General features: G+C 43.6%; 1 long non-coding RNA gene across 12 annotated transcripts in view; it reads left to right on the top strand.

Annotated features, from left to right (window-relative positions):
- Positions 1 to 25,180, top strand: part of LOC307181261 — a 1,302,881-nt gene that overhangs the window by 817,334 nt on the left and 460,367 nt on the right. For all 12 annotated transcript variants that reach the window (XR_013826245.1, XR_013826246.1, XR_013826247.1 and 9 more), the window contains exon 3: positions 17,940 to 18,017. This is a non-coding gene — a long non-coding RNA (uncharacterized lncRNA). The remainder of the gene's footprint in view (positions 1 to 17,939; positions 18,018 to 25,180) is intronic.

Below are 25,180 nucleotides of genomic sequence, written 5' to 3'. Positions count from 1 at the left end.
CAGGGGAGGAAAACTGAGACATATTTGAACACGTCTCCCGATCACATGGTTGATCATACTTGGGTTCCACATGCATGTTTTAGCTGAAGGAAGAATACCTTAAACCTGGAGAGTTAAGACCCGTGTAATGGGTACCATGCAATATGACTTCAAAGGGTCTTCATTTGCTCACCGAACCTCTCCAATCCTATCACTGCTGCGTTTATGCCCCTGTACACATGCTTGATTCTCTTTCGGAGACATAGCAATCCATAGGTTTTAAGATACTTACTAGTCAGGTACATTCTTAGGCGTTTAATATGCGGTGTTGAGTCCATTTCGTTGAGCAAGGAGTAGCTCTTGTCTATTCCATATTTGACTTAAGGAACTTTATCTGTGCTCATTTCAATCTCTGGTTTTATGCAGCAACCCAACTCACCTTTACCCTTAAGCAAGCATAAGTTGGTTTTTTAAATTTGAGACCCTGTTCTGTTCTGTAATTCAGTTCCTGTGTAGCCAAGTTTACATTCCGTGTATTACTGATATCTTATGATGTTTCTTTTTCTGTGTGACTTACTTCAGTTAGAATCATCATACCTGAATCCACTCATTGTGCTGCTAAGGGCCTGATGACACAGATTTCATTGCTGAGTGATATTGCTTTGTAAGTAAATACCACAACTTCTTTATCCATTTTTCACTTTCTGCGATGTTGAACTTGTACTGTAAACGAGGTTCTTGTAAACAGAGCCGTTCCAAACTTTGGGGTGGCTGTGTCTTTTTGATTTTAATTTCCCTAAGCTATAGGACCATAAGTGGAAGTGCCCTAGGTTCTGTTGCTTTGTTTTTTAGATGTTTCAGGAAACACCATACACTTCTCCCGAGTGGTTGTTGGCAATTTACATCCCGCCCATCAGCATAACAAGGCTCCCAGTTCTCCATGGCCTGTCCTGCCTTTCTGGATTTTACACTTTTTTCAGATGGCCCTTTTGACCGGGGGGAAGTGAGACTTCATTGTAGTGCAGATTTCCTTTGCAAGCTTGCTTGGTTGGCCAAAAAGTGCATATGCGTTTTTTCCTGAATATATTCAGGAAAAAACGCATACGCCCTTTTTGGCCAAGTGCATCATTGTGGACGTTCTGCCTCTTTTCCTACGCTTTCAATGCAATTCCAGTCTACCTCCTGAAATCGGTTTCCTGCAATTCTGCCCCGCTTTCAAGTCCTCTTGGCAGCCTTACTTCAGTCTATTTTTGGACGATAGCTGTCATTTATAACTCTGCAGGTTTGTGAATTACAGTGCCCCTGAGCTCCTTTCTTCAACTCGCTTTCTTTTGAGCTGGCCGCAACACCGCAGGATGGCTTCAGGCCCTAATCTGGTTCCGGCCCGGCATGCTGAGCCTTTGGTTAATTCCTCTTCCTGGTGGGAAATGAGAGTTAAATTTGCCCGTCCAGACACCTCCAGCTAGCCTCTCATTGGTTCTCGCTATTCCTGTTCATCTTCCGCAGAAATTGCAAACTGGGCCAAACAGGAGGTTAAAGGCGCTGACTCTCCAAGTGGGGAGAGTGTTAGTAAAGCGTCTGGAATGTTGCACCCGAGTACAAGGGGAGGAAAACTGAGACATATTTGAACACGTCACCCCGATCACATGGTTGATCATACTCTAGGTTCCACCTGCATGTTTTAGCTGAAGGAAGAATACCTTAAACCTGGGTAGTAGAAACCCGTGGAATGGGTACCATGCAATATGACTTCAAAGGGTCTTCATTTGCTCACCGAACCTCTCCAATCCTATCACTGCTGCGTTTATGCCCCTGTACACATGCTTGATTCTCTTTCGGAGTCATAGCAATCTATAGGTTTTAAGATACTTACTAGTCAGGTACATTCTTAGGCGTTTAATATGCGGTGTTGAGTCCATTTCGTTGAGCAAGGAGTAGCTCTTGTCTATTCCATATTTGGCTTAAGGAACTTTATCTGTGCTCATTTCAATCTCTGGTTTTATGCAGCACCCCAACTCACCTTTACCCTTAAGCAAGCATAAGTTGGTTTTCTAAATTTGAGACCCTGTTCTGTTCTGTAATTCAGTTCCTGTGTAGCCAAGTTTACATTCCATGTATTACTGATATCTTATGATGTTTCTTTTTCTGTGTGACTTACTTCAGTTAGAATCATCATACCTGAATCCACTCATTGTGCTGCTAAGGGCCTGATGACACAGATTTCATTGCTGAGTGATATTGCTTTGTAAGTAAAACCACCACTTCTTTATCCATTTTTCACTTTCTGCGATGTTGAACTTGTACTGTAAACGAGGTTCTTGTAAACAGAGCCGTTCCAAACTTTGGGGTGGCTGTGTCTTTTTGATTTTAATTTCCCTAAGCTATAGGACCATAAGTGGAAGTGCCCTAGGTTCTGTTGCTTTGTTTTTTAGATGTTTCAGGAAACACCATACACTTCTCCCGAGTGGTTGTTGGCAATTTACATCCCGCCCATCAGCATAACAAGGCTCCCAGTTCTCCATGGCCTGTCCTGCCTTTCTGGATTTTACACTTTTTTCAGATGGCCCTTTTGACTGGGGGGAAGTGAGACTTCATTGTAGTGCAGATTTCCTTTGCAAGCTTGCTTGGTTGGCCAAAAAGGGTGTATGCGTTTTTTCCTGAATATATTCAGGAAAAAACGCATACACCCTTTTTGGCCAAGTGCATCATTGTGGACATTCTGCCTCTTTTCCTATGCTTTCAATGCAATTCCAGTCTACCTCCTGAAATCGGTTTCCTGCAATTCTGCCCCACTTTCAAGTCCTCTTGGCAGCCTTACTTCAGTCTATTTTTGGACGATAGCTGTCATTTATAACTCTGCAGGTTTGTGAATTACAGTGCCCCTGAGCTCCTTTCTTCAACTCGCTTTCTTGTGACCTGGCCGCAACACCGCAGGATGGCTTCAGGCCCTAATCTGGTTCCGGTACGGCACGCTGAGCCTTTGGTTATTTCCTCTTCCTGGTGGGAAATGAGAGTTAAATTTGCCCGTCCAGACACCTCCAGCTAGCCTCTCATTGGTTCTCGCTATTCCTGTTCATCTTCCGCAGAAATTGCAAACTGGGCCAAACAGGAGGTTAAAGGCGCTGACTCTCCAAGTGGGGAGAGTGTTAGTAAAGCGTCTGGAATGTTGCACCCGAGTACAAGGGGAGGAAAACTGAGACATATTTGAACACGTCTCCCGATCACATGGTTGATCATACTCTAGGTTCCACCTGCATGTTTTAGCTGAAGGAAGAATACCTTAAACCTGGGTAGTAGAAACCCGTGGAATGGGTACCATGCAATATGACTTCAAAGGGTCTTCATTTGCTCACCAAACCTCTCCAATCCTATCACTGCTGCGTTTATGCCCCTGTACACATGCTTGATTCTCTTTCGGAGTCATAGCAATCTATAGGTTTTAAGATACTTACTAGTCAGGTACATTCTTAGGCGTTTAATATGCGGTGTTGAGTCCATTTCGTTGAGCAAGGAGTAGTTCTTGTCTATTCCATATTTGGCTTAAGGAACTTTATCTGTGCTCATTTCAATCTCTGGTTTTATGCAGCACCCCAACTCACCTTTACCCTTAAGCAAGCATAAGTTGGTTTTCTAAATTTGAGACCCTGTTCTGTTCTGTAATTCAGTTCCTGTGTAGCCAAGTTTACATTCCATGTATTACTGATATCTTATGATGTTTCTTTTTCTGTGTGACTTACTTCAGTTAGAATCATCATACCTGAATCCACTCATTGTGCTGCTAAGGGCCTGATGACACAGATTTCATTGCTGAGTGATATTGCTTTGTAAGTAAAACCACCACTTCTTTATCCATTTTTCACTTTCTGCGATGTTGAACTTGTACTGTAAACGAGGTTCTTGTAAACAGAGGCGTCCCAAACTTTGGGGTGGCTGTGTCTTTTTGATTTTAATTTCCCTAAGCTATAGGACCATAAGTGGCTGTGCCCTAGGCTCTGTTGCTTTGTTTTTTCGATGTTTCAGGAAACACCATACACTTCTCCCAAGTGTCTGTTGGCAATTTACATCCCGCCCATCAGCATAACAAGGCTCCCAGTTCTCCATGGCCTGTCCTGCCTTTCTGGATTTTACACTTTTTTCAGATGGCCCTTTTGACCAGGGGGAAGTGAGACTTCATTGTAGTGCAGATTTCCTTTGCAAGCTTGCTTGGTTGGCCAAAAAGGGCGTATGCGTTTTTTCCTGAATATATTCAGAAAAAAACGCATACGCCCTTTTTGGCCAAGTGCATCATTGTGGACGTTCTGCCTCTTTTCCTATGCTTTCAATGCAATTCCAGTCTACCTCCTGAAATCGGTTTCCTGCAATTCTGCCCCGCTTTCAAGTCCTCTTGGCAGCCTTACTTCAGTCTATTTTTGGACGATAGCTGTCATTTATAACTCTGCAGGTTTGTGAATTACAGTGCCCCTGAGCTCCTTTCTTCAACTCGCTTTCTTGTGACCTGGCCGCAACACCGCACGATGGCTTCAGGCCCTAATCTGGTTCCGGCACGGCACGCTGAGCCTTTGGTTAATTCCTCTTCCTGGTGGGAAATGAGAGTTAAATTTGCCCGTCCAGACACCTCCAGCTAGTCTCTCATTGGTTCTCGCTATTCCTGTTCATCTTCCGCAGAAATTGCAAACTGGGCCAAACAGGAGGTTAAAGGGACTGACTCTCCAGGTCGGGAGAGTGTTAGTAAAGCGTCTGGAATGTTGCACCCGAGTACCAGGGGAGGAAAACTGAGACATATTTGAACACGTCTCCCGATCACATGGTTGATCATACTCTAGGTTCCACATGCATGTTTTAGCTGAAGGAAGAATACCTTAAACCTGGGTAGTTGAAACCCGTGGAATGGGTACCATGCAATATGACTTCAAAGGGTCTTCATTTGCTCACCGAACCTCTCCAATCCTATCACTGCTGCGTTTATGCCCCTGTACACATGCTTGATTCTCTTTCGGAGACATAGCAATCCATAGGTTTTAAGATACTTACTAGTCAGGAACATTCTTAGGCGTTTAATATGGGGTGTTGAGTCCATTTCGTTGAGCAAGGAGTAGCTCTTGTCTATTCCATATTTGGCTTAAGGAACTTTATCTGGTCTCATTTCAATCTCTGGTTTTATGCAGCACCCCAACTCACCTTTACCCTTAAGCAAGAATAAGTTGGTTTTCTAAATTTGAGACCCTGTTCTGTTCTGTAATTCAGTTCCTGTGTAGCCAAGTTTACATTCCGTGTATTACTGATATCTTATGATGTTTCTTTTTCTGTGTGACTTATTTCAGTTAGAATCATCATACCTGAATCCACTCACTGTGCTGCTAAGGGCCTGATGACACAGATTTCATTGCTGAGTGATATTGCTTTGTAAGTAAATACCACAACTTCTTTATCCATTTTTCACTTTCTGCGATGTTGAACTTGTACTGTAAACGAGGTTCTTGTAAACAGAGCCATTCCAAACTTTGGGGTGGCTGTGTCTTTTTGATTTTAATTTCCCTAAGCTATAGGACCATAAGTGGAAGTGCCCTAGGTTCTGTTGCTTTGTTTTTTAGATGTTTCAGGAAACACCATACACTTCTCCCGAGTGGTTGTTGGCAATTTACATCCCGCCCATCAGCATAACAAGGCTCCCAGTTCTCCATGGCCTGTCCTGCCTTTCTGGATTTTACACTTTTTTCAGATGGCCCTTTTGACCGGGGGGAAGTGAGACTTCATTGTAGTGCAGATTTCCTTTGCAAGCTTGCTTTGTTGGCTAAAAAGGGCGTATGCGTTTTTTCCTGAATATATTCAGGAAAAAACGCATACGCCCTTTTTGGCCAAGTGCATCATTGTGGACGTTCTGCCTCTTTTCCTATGCTTTCAATGCAATTCCAGTCTACCTCCTGAAATCGGTTTCCTGCAATTCTGCCCCGCTTTCAAGTCCTCTTGGCAGCCTTACTTCAGTCTATTTTTGGACGATAGCTGTCATTTATAACTCTGCAGGTTTGTGAATTACAGTGTCCCTGAGCTCCTTTCTTCAACTTGCTTTCTTGTGACATGGCCGCAACACCGCAGGATGGCTTCAGGCCCTAATCTGGTTCCGGCATGGCATGCTGAGCCTTTTGTTATTTCCTTTTCCTGGTGGGAAATGAGAGTTAAATTTGCCCGTCCAGACACCTCCAGCTAGTCTCTCATTGGTTCTCGCTATTCCTGTTCATCTTCCGCAGAAATTGCAAACTGGGCCAAACAGGAGGTTAAAGGCGCTGACTCTTCAAGTGGGGAGAGTGTTAGTAAAGCATCTGGAATGTTGCACCCGAGTACCAGGGGAGGAAAACTGAGACATATTTGAACACGTCTCCCGTTCACATGGTTGATCATACTTGGGTTCCACATGCATGTTTTAGCTGAAGGAAGAATACCTTAAAACTGGAGAGTTAAGACCCGTGTAATGGGTACCATGCAATATGACTTCAAAGGGTCTTCATTTGCTCACCAAACCTCTCCAATCTTATCACTGCTACGTTTATGCCCCTGTACACATGCTTGATTCTCTTTCGGAGACATAGCAATCCATAGGTTTTAAGATACTTACTAGTCAGGTACATTCTTAGGCGTTTAATATGCGGTGTTGAGTCCATTTCGTTGAGCAAGGAGTAGCTCTTGTCTATTCCATATTTGGCTTAAGGAACTTTATCTGTGCTCATTTCAATCTCTGGTTTTATGCAGCACCCCAACTCACCTTTACCCTTAAGCAAGAATAAGTTGGTTTCGTAAATTTGAGACCCTGTTCTGTTCTGTAATTCAGTTCCTGTGTAGCCAAGTTTACATTCCGTGTATTACTGATATCTTATGATGTTTCTTTTTCTGTGTGACTTATTTCAGTTAGAATCATCATACCTGAATCCACTTACTGTGCTGCTAAGGGCCTGATGACACAGATTTCATTGCTGAGTGATATTGCTTTGTAAGTAAATACCACAACTTCTTTATCCATTTTTCACTTTCTGCGATGTTGAACTTGTACTGTAAACGAGGTTCTTGTAAACAGAGGCATTCCAAACTTTGGGGTGGCTGTGTCTTTTTGATTTTAATTTCCCTAAGCTATAGGACCATAAGTGGAAGTGCCCTAGGTTCTGTTGCTTTGTTTTTTAGATGTTTCAGGAAACACCATACACTTCTCCCGAGTGGTTGTTGGCAATTTACATCCCGCCCATCAGCATAACAAGGCTCCTAGTTCTCCATGGCCTGTCCTGCCTTTCTGGATTTTACACTTTTTTCAGATGGCCCTTTTGACCGGGGGGAAGTGAGACTTCATTGTAGTGCAGATTTCCTTTGCAAGCTTGCTTGGTTGGCCAAAAAGGGCGTATGCGTTTTTTCCTGAATATATTCAGGAAAAAACGCATACGCCCTTTTTGGCCAAGTGCATCATTGTGGACGTTCTGCCTCTTTTCCTATGCTTTCAATGCAATTCCAGTCTACCTCCTGAAATCGGTTTCCTGCAATTCTGCCCCGCTTTCAAGTCCTCTTGGCAGCCTTACTTCAGTCTATTTTTGGATGATAGCTGTCATTTATAACTCTGCAGGTTTGTGAATTACAGTGCCCCTGAGCTCCTTTCTTCAACTTGCTTTCTTGTGACCTGGCCGCAACACCGCAGGATGGCTTCAGGCCCTAATCTGGTTCCGGCACGGCACGCTGAGCCTTTGGTTATTTCCTTTTCCTGGTGGGAAATGAGAGTTAAATTTGCCCGTCCAGACACCTCCAGCTAGTCTCTCATTGGTTCTCGCTATTCCTGTTCATCTTCCGCAGAAATTGCAAACTGGGCCAAACAGGAGGTTAAAGGCGCTGACTCTCCAAGTGGGGAGAGTGTTAGTAAAGCATCTGGAATGTTGCACCCGAGTACCAGGGGAGGAAAACTGAGACATATTTGAACACGTCTCCCGTTCACATGGTTGATCATACTTGGGTTCCACATGCATGTTTTAGCTGAAGGAAGAATACCTTAAACCTGGAGAGTTAAGACCCGTGTAATGGGTACCATGCAATATGACTTCAAAGGGTCTTCATTTGCTCACCAAACCTCTCCAATCCTATCACTGCTGCGTTTATGCCCCTGTACACATGCTTGATTCTCTTTCGGAGACATAGCAATCCATAGGTTTTAAGATACTTACTAGTCAGGTACATTCTTAGGCGTTTAATATGTGGTGTTGAGTCCATTTCGTTGAGCAAGGAGTAGCTCTTGTCTATTCCATATTTGACTTAAGGAACTTTATCTGTGCTCATTTCAATCTCTGGTTTTATGCAGCACCCCAACTCACCTTTACCCTTAAGCAAGCATAAGTTGATTTTCTAAATTTGAGACCCTGTTCTGTTCTGTAATTCAGTTCCTGTGTAGCCAAGTTTACATTCCATGTATTACTGATATCTTATGATGTTTCTTTTTCTGTGTGACATACTTCAGTTAGAATCATCATACCTGAATCCACTCATTGTGCTGCTAAGGGCCTGATGACACAGATTTCATTGCTGATTGATATTGCTTTGTAAGTAAATACCACAACTTCTTTATCCATTTTTCACTTTCTGTGATGTTGAACTTGTACTGTAAACGAGGTTCTTGTAAACAGAGCCGTTCCAAACTTTGGGGTGGCTGTGTCTTTTTGATTTTAATTTCCCTAAGCTATAGGACCATAAGTGGAAGTGCCCTAGGTTCTGTTGCTTTGTTTTTTAGATGTTTCAGGATACTCCATACACTTCTCCCGAGTGGTTGTTGGCAATTTATATCCCGCCCATCAGCATAACAAGGCTCCCAGTTCTCCATGGCCTGTCTTGCCTTTCTGGATTTTACACTTTTTTCAGATGGCCCTTTTGACCGGGGGGAAGTGAGACTTCATTGTAGTGCAGATTTCCTTTGCAAGCTTGCTTGGTTGGCCAAAAAGTGCATATGCGTTTTTTCCTGAATATATTCAGGAAAAAACGCATACGCCCTTTTTGGCCAAGTGCATCATTGTGGACGTTCTGCCTCTTTTCCTATGCTTTCAATGCAATTCCAGTCTACCTCCTGAAATCGGTTTCCTGCAATTCTGCCCCGCTTTCAAGTCCTCTTGGCAGCCTTACTTCAGTCTATTTTTGGACGATAGCTGTCATTTATAACTCTGCAGGTTTGTGAATTACAGTGCCCCTGAGCTCCTTTCTTCAACTCACTTTCTTTTGAGCTGGCCGCAACACCGCAGGATGGCTTCAGGCCCTAATCTGGTTCCGGCCCGGCATGCTTAACCTTTGGTTAATTCCTCTTCCTGGTGGGAAATGAGAGTTAAATTTGCCCGTCCAGACACCTCCAGCTAGCCTCTCATTGGTTCTCGCTATTCCTGTTCATCTTCCGCAGAAATTGCAAACTGGGCCAAACAGGAGGTTAAAGGCGCTGACTCTCCAAGTGGGGAGAGTGTTAGTAAAGCGTCTGGAATGTTGCACCCGAGTACAAGGGGAGGAAAACTGAGACATATTTGAACACGTCTCCCGATCACATGGTTGATCATACTCTAGGTTCCACCTGCATGTTTTAGCTGAAGGAAGAATACCTTAAACCTCGGTAGTAGAAACCCGTGGAATGGGTACCATGCAATATGACTTCAAAGGGTCTTCATTTGCTCACCGAACCTCTCCAATCCTATCACTGCTGCGTTTATGCCCCTGTACACATGCTTGATTCTCTTTCGGAGACATAGCAATCCATAGGTTTTAAGATACTTACTAGTCAGGTACATTCTTAGGCATTTAATATGGGGTGTTGAGTCCATTTCGTTGAGCAAGGAGTAGCTCTTGTCTATTCCATATTTGACTTAAGGAACTTTATCTGTGCTCATTTCAATCTCTGGTTTTATGCAGCACCCCAACTCACCTTTACCCTTAAGCAAGCATAAGTTGGTTTTCTAAATTTGAGACCCTGTTCTGTTCTGTAATTCAGTTCCTGTGTAGCCAAGTTTACATTCCGTGTATTACTGATATCTTATGATGTTTCTTTTTCTGTGTGACTTACTTCAGTTAGAATCATCATACCTGAATCCACTCATTGTGCTGCTAAGGGCCTGATGACACAGATTTCATTGCTGAGTGATATTGCTTTGTAAGTAAATACCACAACTTCTTTATCCATTTTTCACTTTCTGCGATGTTGAACTTGTACTGTAAATGAGGTTCTTGTAAACAGAGCCGTTCCAAACTTTGGGGTGGCTGTGTCTTTTTGATTTTAATTTCCCTAAGCTATAGGACCATAAGTGGAAGTGCCCTAGGTTCTGTTGCTTTGTTTTTTAGATGTTTCAGGAAACACCATACACTTCTCCCGAGTGGTTGTTGGCAATTTACATCCCGCCCATCAGCATAACAAGGCTCCCAGTTCTCCATGGCCTGTCCTGCCTTTCTGGATTTTACACTTTTTTCAGATGGCCCTTTTGACCGGGGGGAAGTGAGACTTCATTGTAGTGCAGATTTCCTTTGCAAGCTTGCTTGGTTGGCCAAAAAGGGCGTATGCGTTTTTTCCTGTATATATTGAGGAAAAAACACATACGCCCTTTTTGGCCAAGTGCATCATTGTGGACGTTCTGCCTCTTTTCCTATGCTTTCACTGCAATTCCAGTCTACCTCCTGAAATCGGTTTCCTGCAATTCTGCCCCGCTTTCAAGTCCTCTTGGCAGCCTTACTTCAGTCTATTTTTGGACGATAGCTGTCATTTATAACTCTGCAGGTTTGTGAATTACAGTGCCCCTGAGCTCCTTTCTTCAACTCGCTTTCTTGTGACCTGGCCGCAACACCGCAGGATGGCTTCAGGCCCTAATCTGGTTCCGGCACGGCACGCTGAGCCTTTGGTTAATTCCTCTTCCTGGTGGGAAATGAGAGTTAAATTTGCCCGTCCAAACACCTCCAGCTAGTCTCTCATTGGTTTTCGCTATTCCTGTTCATCTTCCGCAGAAATTGCAAACTGGGCCAAACAGGAGGTTAAAGGGACTGACTCTCCAAGTGGGGAGAGTGTTAGTAAAGCGTCTGGAAAGTTGCACCCGAGTACCAGGGTACGAAAACTAAGACATATTTGAACACGTCTCCCGATCACATGGTTGATCATACTCTAGGTTTCACATGCATATTTTAGCTGAAGGAAGAATACCTTAAACCTGGGTAGTTGAAACCCGTGGAATGGGTACCATGCAATATGACTTCAAAGGGTCTTCATTTGCTCACCGAACCTCTCCAATCCTATCACTGCTGCGTTTATGCCCCTGTACACATGCTTGATTCTCTTTCGGAGACATAGCAATCCATAGGTTTTAAGATACTTACTAGTCAGGAACATTCTTAGGCGTTTAATATGGGGTGTTGAGTCCATTTCGTTGAGCAAGGAGTAGCTCTTGTCTATTCCATATTTGGCTTAAGGAACTTTATCTGTGCTCATTGCAATCTCTGGTTTTATGCAGCACCCCAACTCACCTTTACCCTTAAGCAAGCATAAGTTGGTTTTCTAAATTTGAGACCCTGTTCTGTTCTGTAATTCAGTTCCTGTGTAGCCAAGTTTACATTCCGTGTATTACTGATATCTTATGATGTTTCTTTTTCTGTGTGACTTATTTCAGTTAGAATCATCATACCTGAATCCATTCATTGTGCTGGTAAGGGCCTGAAGACACAGATTTCATTGCTGAGTGATATTGCTTTGTAAGTAAATACCACAACTTCTTTATCCATTTTTCACTTTCTGCGATGTTGAACTTGTACTGTAAATGAGGTTCTTGTAAACAGAGCCGTTCCAAACTTTGGGGTGCCTGTGTCTTTTTGATTTTAATTTCCCTAATCTATAGGACCATAAGTGGAAGTGCCCTAGGTTCTGTTGCTTTGTTTTTTAGATGTTTCAGGAAACACCATACACTTCTCCCGAGTGGTTGTTGGCAATTTACATCCCGCCCATCAGCATAACAAGGCTCCCAGTTCTCCATGGCCTGTCCTGCCTTTCTGGATTTTACACTTTTTTCAGATGGCCCTTTTGACTGGGGGGAAGTGAGACTTCATTGTAGTGCAGATTTCCTTTGCAAGCTTGCTTGGTTGGCCAAAAAGGGTGTATGCGTTTTTTCCTGAATATATTCAGGAAAAAACGCATACGCCCTTTTTGGCCAAGTGCATCATTGTGGACGTTCTGCCTCTTTTCCTATGCTTTCAATGCAATTCCAGTCTACCTCCTGAAATCGGTTTCCTGCAATTCTGCCCCGCTTTCAAGTCCTCTTGGCAGCCTTACTTCAGTCTATTTTTGGACGATAGCTGTCATTTATAAGTCTGCAGGTTTGTGAATTACAGTGCCCCTGAGCTCCTTTCTTCAACTTGCTTTCTTGTGACCTGGCCGCAACACCGCAGGATGGCTTCAGGCCCTAATCTGGTTCCTGCACGGCACGCTGAGCCTTTGGTTATTTCCTCTTCCTGGTGGGAAATGAGAGTTAAATTTGCCCGTCCAGACACCTCCAGCTAGTCTCTCATTGGTTCTCGCTATTCCTGTTCATCTTCCGCAGAAATTGCAAACTGGGCCAAACAGGAGGTTAAAGGCGCTGACTCTCCAAGTGGGGAGAGTGTTAGTAAAGCGTCTGGAGTGTTGCACCCGAGTACCAGGGGAGGAAAACTGAGACATATTTGAACACGTCTCCCGATCACATGGTTGATCATACTCTGGGTTCGACATGCATGTTTTAGCTGAAGGAAGAATACCTTAAACCTGGAGAGTTAAGACCCGTGTAATGGGTACCATGCAATATGACTTCAAAGGGTCTTCATTTGCTCACCGAACCTCTCCAATCCTATCACTGCTGCGTTTATGCCCCTGTACACATGCTTGATTCTCTTTCGGAGACATAGCAATCCATAGGTTTTAAGATACTTACTAGTCAGGTACATTCTTAGGCGTTTAATATGCGGTGTTGAGTCCATTTCGTTGAGCAAGGAGTAGCTCTTGTCTATTCCATATTTGACTTAAGGAACTTTATCTGTGCTCATTTCAATCTCTGGTTTTATGCAGCAACCCAACTCACCTTTACCCTTAAGCAAGCATAAGTTGGTTTTCTAAATTTGAGACCCTGTTCTGTTCTGTAATTCAGTTCCTGTGTAGCCAAGTTTACATTCCGTGTATTACTGATATCTTATGATGTTTCTTTTTCTGTGTGACTTACTTCAGTTAGAATCATCATACCTGAATCCACTCATTGTGCTGCTAAGGGCCTGATGACACAGATTTCATTGCTGAGTGATATTGCTTTGTAAGTAAATACCACAACTTCTTTATCCATTTTTCACTTTCTGCGATGTTGAACTTGTACTGTAAACGAGGTTCTTGTAAACAGAGCCGTTCCAAACTTTGGGGTGGCTGTGTCTTTTTGATTTTAATTTCCCTAAGCTATAGGACCATAAGTGGAAGTGCCCTAGGTTCTGTTGCTTTGTTTTTTAGATGTTTCAGGAAACACCATACACTTCTCCCGAGTGGTTGTTGGCAATTTACATCCCGCCCATCAGCATAACAAGGCTCCCAGTTCTCCATGGCCTGTCCTGCCTTTCTGGATTTTACACTTTTTTCAGATGGCCCTTTTGACCGGGGGGAAGTGAGACTTCATTGTAGTGCAGATTTCCTTTGCAAGCTTGCTTGGTTGGCCAAAAAGTGCATATGCGTTTTTTCCTGAATATATTCAGGAAAAAACGCATACGCCCTTTTTGGCCAAGTGCATCATTGTGGACGTTCTGCCTCTTTTCCTATGCTTTCAATGCAATTCCAGTCTACCTCCTGAAATCGGTTTCCTGCAATTCTGCCCCGCTTTCAGTCCTCTTGGCAGCCTTACTTCAGTCTATTTTTGGACGATAGCTGTCATTTATAACTCTGCAGGTTTGTGAATTACAGTGCCCCTGAGCTCCTTTCTTCAACTCGCTTTCTTTTGAGCTGGCCGCAACACCGCAGGATGGCTCCAGGCCCTAATCTGGTTCCGGCCCGGCATGCTTAACCTTTGGTTAATTCCTCTTCCTGGTGGGAAATGAGAGTTAAATTTGCCCGTCCAGACACCTCCAGCTAGCCTCTCATTGGTTCTCGCTATTCCTGTTCATCTTCCGCAGAAATTGCAAACTGGGCCAAACAGGAGGTTAAAGGCGCTGACTCTCCAAGTGGGGAGAGTGTTAGTAAAGCGTCTGGAATGTTGCACCCGAGTACAAGGGGAGGAAAACTGAGACATATTTGAACACGTCTCCCGATCACATGGTTGATCATACTCTAGGTTCCACATGCATGTTTTAGCTGAAGGAAGAATACCTTAAACCTGGGTAGTAGAAACCCGTGGAATGGGTACCATGCAATATGACTTCAAAGGGTCTTCATTTGCTCACCAAACCTCTCCAATCCTATCACTGCTGCGTTTATGCCCCTGTACACATGCTTGATTCTCTTTCGGAGTCATAGCAATCTATAGGTTTTAAGATACTTACTAGTCAGGTACATTCTTAGGCGTTTAATATGCGGTGTTGAGTCCATTTCGTTGAGCAAGGAGTAGCTCTTGTCTATTCCATATTTGGCTTAAGGAACTTTATCTGTGCTCATTTCAATCTCTGGTTTTATGCAGCACCCCAACTCACCTTTATCCTTAAGCAAGCATAAGTTGGTTTTCTAAATTTGAGACCCTGTTCTGTTCTGTAATTCAGTTCCTGTGTAGCCAAGTTTACATTCCATGTATTACTGATATCTTATGATGTTTCTTTTTCTGTGTGACTTACTTCAGTTAGAATCATCATACCTGAATCCACTCATTGTGCTGCTAAGGGCCTGATGACACAGATTTCATTGCTGAGTGATATTGCTTTGTAAGTAAAACCACCACTTCTTTATCCATTTTTCACTTTCTGCGATGTTGAACTTGTACTGTAAACGAGGTTCTTGTAAACAGAGCCGTTCCAAACTTTGGGGTGGCTGTGTCTTTTTTATTTTAATTTCCCTAAGCTATAGGACCATAAGTGGAAGTGCCCTAGGTTCTGTTGCTTTGTTTTTTAGATGTTTTAGGAAACACCATACACTTCTCCCGAGTGGTTGTTGGCAATTTACATCCCGCCCATCAGCATAACAAGGCTCCCAGTTCTCCATGGCCTGTCCTGCCTTTCTGGATTTTACACTTTTTTCAGATGGCCCTTTTGACCGGGGGGAAGTGAGACTTCATTGTAGTGCAGATTTCCTTTGCAAGCTTGCTTGGTTGGCCAAAAAGGGCGTATGCGTTTTTTCCTGAATATATTCAGGAAAAAACGCATACGCCCTTTTTGGCCAAGTGCATCATTGTGGACGTTCTGCCTCTTTTCCTATGCTTTCAATGCAATTCCAGTCTACCTCCTGAAATCGGTTTCCTGCAATTCTGCCCCGCTTTCAAGTCCTCTTGGCAGCCTTACTTCAGTCTATTTTTGGACGATAGCTGTCATTTATAACTCTGCAGGTTTGTGAATTACAGTGCCCCTGAGCTCCTTTCTTCAACTCGCTTTCTTGTGACCTGGCCGCAACACCGCAGGATGGCTTCAGGCCCTAATCTGGTTCCGGCACGGCACGCTGAGCCTTTGGTTAATTCCTCTTCCTGGTGGGAAATGAGAGTTAAATTTGCCCGTCCAAACACCTCCAGCTAGCCTCTCATTGGTTTTCGCTATTCCTGTTCATCTTCCGCAGAAATTGCAAACTGGGCCAAACAGGAGGTTAAAGGGACTGACTCTCCAAGTGGGGAGAGTGTTAGTAAAGCGTCTGGAATGTTGCACCCGAGTACCAGGGTACAAAAACTAAGACATATTTGAACACGTCTCCCGATCACATGGTTGATCATACTCTAGGTTCCACATGCATGTTTTAGCTGAAGGAAGAATACCTTAAACCTGGGTAGTTGAAACCCGTGGAATGGGTACCATGCAATATGACTTCAAAGGGTCTTCATTTGCTCACCGAACCTCTCCAATCCTATCACTGCTGCGTTTATGCCCCTGTACACATGCTTGATTCTCTTTCGGAGACATAGCAATCCATAGGTTTTAAGATACTTACTAGTGAGGAACATTCTTAGGCGTTTAATATGGGGTGTTGAGTCCATTTCGTTGAGCAAGGAGTAGCTCTTGTCTATTCCATATTTGGCTTAAGGAACTTTATCTGTGCTCATTGCAATCTCTGGTTTTATGCAGCACCCCAACTCACCTTTACCCTTAAGCAAGCATAAGTTGGTTTTCTAAATTTGAGACCCTGTTCTGTTCTGTAATTCAGTTCCTGTGTAGCCAAGTTTACATTCCGTGTATTACTGATATCTTATGATGTTTCTTTTTCTGTGTGACTTATTTCAGTTAGAATCATCATACCTGAATCCATTCATTGTGCTGCTAAGGGCCTGAAGACACAGATTTCATTGCTGAGTGATATTGCTTTGTAAGTAAATACCACAACTTCTTTATCCATTTTTCACTTTCTGCGATGTTGAACTTGTACTGTAAATGAGGTTCTTGTAAACAGAGACGTTCCAAACTTTGGGGTGCCTGTGTCTTTTTGATTTTAATTTCCCTAATCTATAGGACCATAAGTGGAAGTGCCCTAGGTTCTGTTGCTTTGTTTTTTAGATGTTTCAGGAAACACCATACACTTCTCCCGAGTGGTTGTTGGCAATTTACATCCCGCCCATCAGCATAACAAGGCTCCCAGTTCTCCATGGCCTGTCCTGCCTTTCTGGATTTTACACTTTTTTCAGATGGCCCTTTTGACTGGGGGGAAGTGAGACTTCATTGTAGTGCAGATTTCCTTTGCAAGCTTGCTTGGTTGGCCAAAAAGGGTGTATGCGTTTTTTCCTGAATATATTCAGGAAAAAACGCATACGCCCTTTTTGGCCAAGTGCATCATTGTGGACATTCTGCCTCTTTTCCTATGCTTTCAATGCAATTCCAGTCTACCACCTGAAATCGGTTTCCTGCAATTCTGCCCCACTTTCAAGTCCTCTTGGCAGCCTTACTTCAGTCTATTTTTGGACGATAGCTGTCATTTATAACTCTGCAGGTTTGTGAATTACAGTGCCCCTGAGCTCCTTTCTTCAACTCGCTTTCTTGTGACCTGGCCGCAACACCGCAGGATGGCTTCAGGCCCTAATCTGGTTCCGGTACGGCACGCTGAGCCTTTGGTTATTTCCTCTTCCTGGTGGGAAATGAGAGTTAAATTTGCCCGTCCAGACACCTCCAGCTAGCCTCTCATTGGTTCTCGCTATTCCTGTTCATCTTCCGCAGAAATTGCAAACTGGGCCAAACAGGAGGTTAAAGGCGCTGACTCTCCAAGTGGGGAGAGTGTTAGTAAAGCGTCTGGAATGTTGCACCCGAGTACCAGGGGAGGAAAACTGAGACATATTTGAACACGTCTCCCGTTCACATGGTTGATCATACTTGGGTTCCACATGCATGTTTTAGCTGAAGTAAGAATACCTTAAACCTGGAGAGTTGAGACCCGTGTAATGGGTACCATGCAATATGACTTCAAAGGGTCTTCATTTGCTCACCGAACCTCTCCAATCCTATCACTGCTGCGTTTATGCCCCTGTACACATGCTTGATTCTCTTTTGGAGACATAGCAATCCATAGGTTTTAAGATACTTACTAGTCAGGTACATTCTTAGGCGTTTAATATGCGGTGTTGAGTCCATTTCGTTGAGCAAGGAGTAGCTCTTGTCTATTCCATATTTGACTTAAGGAACTTTATCTGTGCTCATTTCAATCTCTGGTTTTATGCAGCACCCCACCTCACCTTTACCCTTAAGCAAGCATAAGTTGGTTTTCTAAATTTGAGACCCTGTTCTGTTCTGTAATTCAGTTCCTGTGTAGCCAAGTTTACATTCCGTGTATTACTGATATCTTATGATGTTTCTTTTTCTGTGTGACTTATTTCATTTAGAATCATCATACCTGAATCCACCTATTATGATGCTAAGGGCCTTATGACATAGATTTCATTGCTGAGTGATATTGCTTTGTAAGTAAATACCACAACTTCTTTATCCATTTTCCACTTTCTGCGATGTTGAACTTGTACTGTAAACGAGGTTCTTGTAAACAGAGGCGTCCCAAACTTTGGGGTGGCTGTGTCTTTTTGATTTTAATTTCCCTAAGCTATAGGACCATAAGTGGCAGTGCCCTAGGCTCTGTTGCTTTGTTTTTTAGATGTTTCAGGAAACACCATACACTTCTCCCAAGTGGTTGTTGGCAATTTACATCCCGCCCATCAGCATAACAAGGCTCCCAGTTCTCCATGACCTGTCCTGCCTTTCTGGATTTTACACTTTTTTCAGATGGCCCTTTTGACCGGGGGGAAGTGAGACTTCATTGTAGTGCAGATTTCCTTTGCAAGCTTGCTTAGTTGGCCAAAAAGGGCGTATGCGTTTTTTCCTGAATATATTCAGGAAAAAACGCATACGCCCTTTTTGGCCAAGTGCATCATTGTGGACGTTCTGCCTCTTTTCCTATGCTTTCAATGCAATTCCAGTCTACCTCCTGAAATCGGTTTCCTGCAATGCTGCCCCGCTTTCAAGTCCTCTTGGCAGCCTTACTTCAGTCTATTTTTGGACGATAGCTGTCATTTATAACTCTGCAGGTTTGTGAATTACAGTGCCCCTGAGCTCCTTTCTTCAACTCGCTTTCTTTTGAGCTGGCCGCAACACCGCAGGATGGCTTCAGGCCCTAATCTGGTTCAGGTACGGCACGCTGAGCCTTTGGTTATTTCCTCTTCCTGGTGGGAAATGAGAGTTAAATTTGCCCGTCCAGACACCTCCAGCTAGCCTCTCATTGGTTCTCGCTATTCCTGTTCATCTTCCGCAGAAATTGCAAACTGGGCCAAACAGGAGGTTAAAGGCGCTGACTCTCCAAGTGGGGAGAGTGTTAGTAAAGCGTCTGGAATGTTGCACCCGAGTACCAGGGGAGGAAAACTGAGACATATTTGAACACGTCTCCCGTTCACATGGTTGATCATACTTGGGTTCCACATGCATGTTTTAGCTGAAGGAAGAATACTTTAAACCTGGAGAGTTAAGACCCGTGTAATGGGTACCATGCAATATGACTTCAAAGGGTCTTCATTTGCTCACCGAACCTCTCCAATCCTATCACTGCTGCGTTTATGCCCCTGTACACATGCTTGATTCTCTTTCGGAGACATAGCAATCCATAGGTTTTAAGATACTTACTAGTCAGGTACATTCTTAGGCGTTTAATATGCGGTGTTGAGTCCATTTCGTTGAGCAAGGAGTAGCTCTTGTCTATTCCATATTTGACTTAAGGAACTTTATCTGTGCTCATTTCAATCTCTGGTTTTATGCAGCAACCCAACTCACCTTTACCCTTAAGCAAGCATAAGTTGGTTTTCTAAATTTGAGACCCTGTTCTGTTCTGTAATTCAGTTCCTGTGTAGCCAAGTTTACATTCCATGTATTACTGATATCTTATGATGTTTCTTTTTCTGTGTGACTTACTTCAGTTAGAATCATCATACCTGAATCCACTCATTGTGCTGCTAAGGGCCTGATGACACAGATTTCATTGCTGAGTGATATTGCTTTGTAAGTAAATACCACAACTTCTTTATCCATTTTTCACTTTCTGTGATGTTGAACTTGTACTGTAAACGAGGTTCTTGTAAACAGAGCCGTTCCAAACTTTGGTGTGGCTGTGTCTTTTTGATTTTAATTTACCTAAGCTATAGGACCATAAGTGGAAGTGCCCTAGGTTCTGTTGCTTTGTTTTTTAGATGTTTCAGGAAACACCATACACTTCTCCCGAGTGGTTGTTGGCAATTTACATCCCGCCCATCAGCATAACAAGGCTCCCAGTTCTCCATGGCCTGTCCTGCCTTTCTGGATTTTACACTTTTTTCAGATGGCCCTTTTGACCGGGGGGAAGTGAGACTTCATTGTAGTGCAGATTTCCTTTGCAAGCTTGCTTGGTTGGCCAAAAAGTGCATATGCGTTTTTTCCTGAATATATTCAGGAAAAAACGCATACGCCCTTTTTGGCCAAGTGCATCATTGTGGACGTTCTGCCTCTTTTCCTATGCTTTCAATGCAATTCCAGTCTACCTCCTGAAATCGGTTTCCTGCAATGCTGCCCCGCTTTCAAGTCCTCTTGGCAGCCTTACTTCAGTCTATTTTTGGACGATAGCTGTCATTTATAACTCTGCAGGTTTGTGAATTACAGTGCCCCTGAGCTCCTTTCTTCAACTCGCTTTCTTGTGACCTGGCCGCAACACCGCAGGATGGCTTCAGGCCCTAATCTGGTTCCGGTACGGCACGCTGAGCCTTTGGTTATTTCCTCTTCCTGGTGGGAAATGAGAGTTAAATTTGCCCGTCCAGACACCTCCAGCTAGCCTCTCATTGGTTCTCGCTATTCCTGTTCATCTTCCGCAGAAATTGCAAACTGGGCCAAACAGGGGGTTAAAGGCTCTGACTCTCCAAGTGGGGAGAGTGTTAGTAAAGCGTCTGGAATGTTGCACCCGAGTACCAGGGGAGGAAAACTGAGACATATTTGAACACGTCTCCCGTTCACATGGTTGATCATACTTGGGTTCCACATGCATGTTTTAGCTGAAGTAAGAATACCTTAAACCTGGAGAGTTGAGACCCGTGTAATGGGTACCATGCAATATGACTTCAAAGGGTCTTCATTTGCTCACCGAACCTCTCCAATCCTATCACTGCTGCGTTTATGCCCCTGTACACATGCTTGATTCTCTTTTGGAGACATAGCAATCCATAGGTTTTACGATACTTACTAGTCAGGTATATTCTTAGGCGTTTAATATGCGGTGTTGAGTCCATTTCGTTGAGCAAGGAGTAGCTCTTGTCTATTCCATATTTGACTTAAGGAACTTTATCTGTGCTCATTTCAATCTCTGGTTTTATGCAGCACCCCACCTCACCTTTACCCTTAAGCAAGCATAAGTTGGTTTTCTAAATTTGAGACCCTGTTCTGTTCTGTAATTCAGTTCCTGTGTAGCCAAGTTTACATTCCGTGTATTACTGATATCTTATGATGTTTCTTTTTCTGTGTGACTTATTTCAGTTAGAATCATCATACCTGAATCCACTCATTGTGATGCTAAGGGCCTTATGACATAGATTTCATTGCTGAGTGATATTGCTTTGTAAGTAAATACCACAACTTCTTTATCCATTTTCCACTTTCTGCGATGTTGAACTTGTACTGTAAACGAGGTTCTTGTAAACAGAGGCGTCCCAAACTTTGGGGTGGCTGTGTCTTTTTGATTTTAATTTCCCTAAGCTATAGGACCATAAGTGGCAGTGCCCTAGGCTCTGTTGCTTTGTTTTTTAGATGTTTCAGGAAACACCATACACTTCTCCCAAGTGGTTGTTGGCAATTTACATCCCGCCCATCAGCATAACAAGGCTCCCAGTTCTCCATGACCTGTCCTGCCTTTCTGGATTTTACACTTTTTTCAGATGGCCCTTTTGACCGGGGGGAAGTGAGACTTCATTGTAGTGCAGATTTCCTTTGCAAGCTTGCTTAGTTGGCCAAAAAGGGCGTATGCGTTTTTTCCTGAATATATTCAGGAAAAAACGCATACGCCCTTTTTGGCCAAGTGCATCATTGTGGACGTTCTGCCTCTTTTCCTATGCTTTCAATGCAATTCCAGTCTACCTCCTGAAATCGGTTTCCTGCAATGCTGCCCCGCTTTCAAGTCCTCTTGGCAGCCTTACTTCAGTCTATTTTTGGACGATAGCTGTCATTTATAACTCTGCAGGTTTGTGAATTACAGTGCCCCTGAGCTCCTTTCTTCAACTCGCTTTCTTTTGAGCTGGCCGCAACACCGCAGGATGGCTTCAGGCCCTAATCTGGTTCAGGTACGGCACGCTGAGCCTTTGGTTATTTCCTCTTCCTGGTGGGAAATGAGAGTTAAATTTGCCCGTCCAGACACCTCCAGCTAGCCTCTCATTGGTTCTCGCTATTCCTGTTCATCTTCCGCAGAAATTGCAAACTGGGCCAAACAGGAGGTTAAAGGCGCTGACTCTCCAAGTGGGGAGAGTGTTAGTAAAGCGTCTGGAATGTTGCACCCGAGTACCAGGGGAGGAAAACTGAGACATATTTGAACACGTCTCCCATTCACGTGGTTGATCATACTTGGGTTCCACATGCATGTTTTAGCTGAAGGAAGAATACCTTAAACCTGGAGAGTTAAGACCCGTGTAATGGGTACCATGCAATATGACTTCAAAGGGTCTTCATTTGCTCACCGAACCTCTCCAATCCTATCACTGCTGCGTTTATGCCCCTGTACACATGCTTGATTCTCTTTCGGAGACATAGCAATCCATAGGTTTTAAGATACTTACTAGTCAGGTACATTCTTAGGCGTTTAATATGCGGTGTTGAGTCCATTTCGTTGAGCAAGGAGTAGCTCTTGTCTATTCCATATTTGACTTAAGGAACTTTATCTGTGCTCATTTCAATCTCTGGTTTTATGCAGCAACCCAACTCACCTTTACCCTTAAGCAAGCATAAGTTGGTTTTCTAAATTTGAGACCCTGTTCTGTTCTGTAATTCAGTTCCTGTGTAGCCAAGTTTACATTCCGTGTATTACTGATATCTTATGATGTTTCTTTTTCTGTGTGACTTACTTCAGTTAGAATCATCATACCTGAATCCACTCATTGTGCTGCTAAGGGCCTGATGACACAGATTTCATTGCTGAGTGATATTGCTTTGTAAGTAAATACCACAACTTCTTTATCCATTTTTCACTTTCTGTGATGTTGAACTTGTACTGTAAACGAGGTTCTTGTAAACAGAGCCGTTCCAAACTTTGGTGTGGCTTTGTCTTTTTGATTTTAATTTCCCTAAGCTATAGGACCATAAGTGGAAGTGCCCTAGGTTCTGTTGCTTTGTTTTTTAGATGTTTCAGGAAACACCATACACTTCTCCTGAGTGGTTGTTGGCAATTTACATCCCGCCCATCAGCATAACAAGGCTCCCAGTTCTCCATGGCCTGCCCTGCCTTTCTGGATTTTACACTTTTTTCAGATGGCCCTTTTGACCGGGGGGAAGTGAGACTTCATTGTAGTGCAGATTTCCTTTGCAAGCTTGCTTGGTTGGCCAAAAAGTGCATATGCGTTTTTTCCTGAATATATTCAGGAAAAAACGCATACGCCCTTTTTGGCCAAGTGCATCATTGTGGACGTTCTGCCTCTTTTCCTATGCTTTCAATGCAATTCCAGTCTACCTCCTGAAATCGGTTTCCTGCAATTCTGCCCCGCTTTCAAGTCCTCTTGGCAGCCTTACTTCAGTCTATTTTTGGACGATAGCTGTCATTTATAACTCTGCAGGTTTGTGAATTACAGTGCCCCTGAGCTCCTTTCTTCAACTCGCTTTCTTTTGAGCTGGCCGCAACACCGCAGGATGGCTTCAGGCCCTAATCTGGTTCCGGCCCGGCATGGTGAACCTTTGGTTAATTCCTCTTCCTGGTGGGAAATGAGAGTTAAATTTGCCCGTCCAGACACCTCCAGCTAGCCTCTCATTGGTTCTCGCTATTCCTGTTCATCTTCCGCAGAAATTGCAAACTGGGCCAAACAGGAGGTTAAAGGCGCTGACTATCCAAGTGGGGAGAGTGTTAGTAAAGCGTCTGGAATATTGCACCCGAGTACAAGGGGAGGAAAACTGAGACATATTTGAACACGTCTCCCGATCACATGGTTGATCATACTCTAGGTTCCACCTGCATGTTTTAGCTGAAGGAAGAATACCTTAAACCTGGGTAGTAGAAACCCGTGGAATGGGTACCATGCAATATGACTTCAAAGGGTCTTCATTTGCTCACCGAACCTCTCCAATCCTATCACTGCTGCGTTTATGCCCCTGTACACATGCTTGATTCTCTTTCGGAGTCATAGCAATCTATAGGTTTTAAGATACTTACTAGTCAGGTACATTCTTAGGCGTTTAATATGGGGTGTTGAGTCCATTTCGTTGAGCAAGGAGTAGCTCTTGTCTATTCCATATTTGGCTTAAGGAACTTTATCTGTGCTCATTTCAATCTCTGGTTTTATGCAGCACCCCAACTCACCTTTCCCCTTAAGCAAGCATAAGTTGGTTTTCTAAATTTGAGACCCTGTTCTGTTCTGTAATTCAGTTCCTGTGTAGCCAAGTTTACATTCCATGTATTACTGATATCTTATGATGTTTCTTTTTCTGTGTGACTTACTTCAGTTAGAATCATCATACCTGAATCCACTCATTGTGCTGCTAAGGGCCTGATGACACAGATTTCATTGCTGAGTGATATTGCTTTGTAAGTAAAACCACCACTTCTTTATCCATTTTTCACTTTCTGCGATGTTGAACTTGTACTGTAAACGAGGTTCTTGTAAACAGAGCCGTTCCAAACTTTGGGGTGGCTGTGTCTTTTTGATTTTAATTTCCCTAAGCTATAGGACCATAAGTGGAAGTGCCCTAGGTTCTGTTGCTTTGTTTTTTAGATGTTTCAGGAAACACCATACACTTCTCCCGAGTGGTTGTTGGCAATTTACATCCCGCCCATCAGCATAACAAGGCTCCCAGTTCTCCATGGCCTGTCCTGCCTTTCTGGATTTTACACTTTTTTCAGATGGCCCTTTTGACCGGGGGGAAGTGAGACTTCATTGTAGTGCAGATTTCCTTTGCAAGCTTGCTTGGTTGGCCAAAAAGGGCGTATGCGTTTTTTCCTGAATATATTCAGGAAAAAACGCATACGCCCTTTTTGGCCAAGTGCATCATTGTGGACGTTCTGCCTCTTTTCCTATGCTTTCAATGCAATTCCAGTCTACCTCCTGAAATCGGTTTCCTGCAATTCTGCCCCGCTTTCAAGTCCTCTTGGCAGCCTTACTTCAGTCTATTTTTGGACGATAGCTGTCATTTATAACTCTGCAGGTTTGTGAATTACAGTGCCCCTGAGCTCCTTTCTTCAACTCGCTTTCTTTTGAGCTGGCCGCAACACCGCAGGATGGCTTCAGGCCCTAATCTGGTTCCGGTATGGCACGCGGAGCCTTTGGTTATTTCCTCTTCCTGGTGGGAAATGAGAGTTAAATTTGCCCGTCCAGACACCTCCAGCTAGCCTCTCATTGGTTCTCGCTATTCCTGTTCATCTTCCGCAGAAATT

The sequence above is a fragment of the Stenella coeruleoalba genome, assembly GCF_951394435.1.
Source record: "Stenella coeruleoalba genome assembly, contig: scaffold_78, whole genome shotgun sequence".
Taxonomy (NCBI): Eukaryota; Metazoa; Chordata; class Mammalia; order Artiodactyla; family Delphinidae; genus Stenella; species Stenella coeruleoalba.
Note: the sequence above shows the minus strand (reverse complement) of the source record. Positions and strands in the feature narration are given on the sequence as shown.